Below are 2,544 nucleotides of genomic sequence, written 5' to 3'. Positions count from 1 at the left end.
TGTTTTCTTCATTTTGTGTAATACTTTCATGTTGCACAGCGCGTTGTAAGGCGTCACAGCGCGTCGCTACAGGAGGCGATCGCTTCATGAAAAAAATCTCCCTATTTGTTGGTTTTCAAACTTGGGATCTCTGACATAGACATATTTAATAATTGTTTACCCCGGAAAAAATTGTTGCGAACTTGTGTCCCATAGGCTCTGATCGTCCAGACTAAAATTCGCCTGGAACTAAAATTCCTGCTACACCTGTCCAGCCCTGAAGGCTTCTACCCATAGACAAAAGCAAATAATTGTATAGAGCAGCAAATAACGCCAATGTAGTAACACCACAGACGATACCAGCATTCAAAAACAAGGATAAAATAGTGGTCAATTTATGGGTTTCAAAGGCTTATTTAATCGATTTTAGAGTCTACTAATATGTACAAAGTACATATATGTTTTTTATCTCCCCAACGAATTATGGTTTTTCTCTCCGACGAAGGGAAGGGGATGTGGGCGCAGCTATCCCCGAAGGGGGTGGGGGGGGGGAGCTAGCGCCATCCATGTTCCTTACTATTGAAACTGCATTACAATGTTCGGCACTTTGTATACAATTTTACCATTATCCTAATGTGTAAGGCTGTTGTATTTATCACATACAGCTTAGGCCTAGTATTCTTATTCTCTAAATTCATCTTACAGTAGAGTCTTGTAAGTTGCTGAATTTTTAACATTATTTAAACTCGCAACGGAATTTTGTGTGCTTTTGCATTAGCAAATAAGTTAATAACATGATGATCAAAGTTAGCAATGTTGTCTGCTTCATCACGCTCAATACTAAGTAGTACCAAAGCAGATAGTCTCGCTTCTCATCGTGGCTCTGAGATATGGCAGGATCAGCTTCAGTCATGTAGTCATCACAGAATAAACAAAAAAAAAAAAAAACAAGAGAAAACGGTCGAAATGGACTGAAAAGAAATTACAGTTTATAAATTTGCCAATAAAAACAGCTACATTCAGATTCTTATTATTAACTGGAAATAGTCGCGCCTGACGAAATACATCATTTTCGTCGTGTTTTTCTAAAAAGTGCTAATTGTTTTACTCATTCTCCTATTTCAGCGCCCCCTAAAACCTGGCGCCCGGGGAACGTGCCCCCTGACCCCCTAGCTACTCCACTATACATTACGGTACCGTACCAGAATAGATAAATTATGTCATTATACAATAGGCCTTTTCACAAAGTATAGTAAAACTCATCAAATTATGATTACTATTTCAATCATCAGGCACACTGAATTACGAATACACAGCATTACAAGTACCAAGAAACTTATATTACTCAGTACGTAGTAACCCCTGAATAGTAAATACGTTAAAATGTCTCGGTCAATCATGCATGACCGAGACATGATTGTCGGTCAGAAAGGATCATCATTAAAAAAACGATCCGTGGCGCGAGCTTTGTCGCGGTGCGTTCTGCATCCATTGCATTATAGAAACCATATTCAGGGACTATCATCTCAGCGAACTTTCCAAACGTCATGCGACGGCCAACAATTATTTATAACGGGTATTTAGGCATTTAACTACTGTTATGCCTACTTGTTTTTAAATCACAAATTTAAACAAATATCATATTTAAAAAAAAGGTAATAGAAAACCGTATAGGCCTGGTATAATGAACACTTTATTGGAGAAAGCCAATCTTCAACCTGTACTAGGAAAATATCAAGGTACCGTATATATTTAGATTTTCTTACGTCCTGTATTATTTCATGTGCTCCCTATTCACTTTCCATTCGCTTAAAAATAAAGGTAAAATATTACGACCAACGTTCTTTTACTGTTCAGCGCCCACAAATCTCTTGAGTCGATCCATTTCTGTTTAGACAGCCCCTAAATTTACGTTTAATATAAACGAATCTCAAAACTTTTAGTCTGCATTATTATTCTTAAAAATAACTCTAAATTTACATCATATATGAATTGTTTATGACCATGGAATGAATATTACTCCTGATTCCGGTTAAATTAGTTTAGTTTCCTTCCATGAAACTTCAATAAACAATCTACTTTTATATTAATTATTGTAAAATGATACCATTATAACACTACTTGGAATTGGGACTTCCAAAATCGTGTCAAACATACACAGGTACAGCACACAGGTTTCGTTACAGCAGGTCCAACAAAGCGTGGGCGGTAAATTATATTGTTTACCATGTATATGGGGCCAACAATGTACAATTTTACTAACACATGCACGCCACATGACGACGCTGGAGCTGGCTGGGGAAGGTGTTGAAACCAAAGATTTGGAGATGAGGAAATAATGAAAACTGCATCACACAAAGTGTGGGCCCAGAATAATTGATACGATGCCTACAACGCTGAGGAGTAGTAACAGTGGTGGCGTCAGAGGGGGCTGGGGGACAGATTTTGTCGGGGAATAAACAATGTAATGTTCGTTTAGCCACCACATTGTTTTCATTAAACTATTTGTGTTATTATTATTATTATTTATTATTATTATTATTATTATTATTATTATTATTATTA

The sequence above is a fragment of the Anneissia japonica genome, unplaced genomic scaffold (assembly GCF_011630105.1).
Source record: "Anneissia japonica isolate Jap-2015-1 unplaced genomic scaffold, ASM1163010v1 scaffold1509_len713820_cov188, whole genome shotgun sequence".
NCBI classification, from domain to species: Eukaryota; Metazoa; Echinodermata; class Crinoidea; order Comatulida; family Comatulidae; genus Anneissia; species Anneissia japonica.
The sequence above is the reverse complement of the archived record's forward strand: the minus strand, read 5'-3'. Positions refer to the sequence as shown.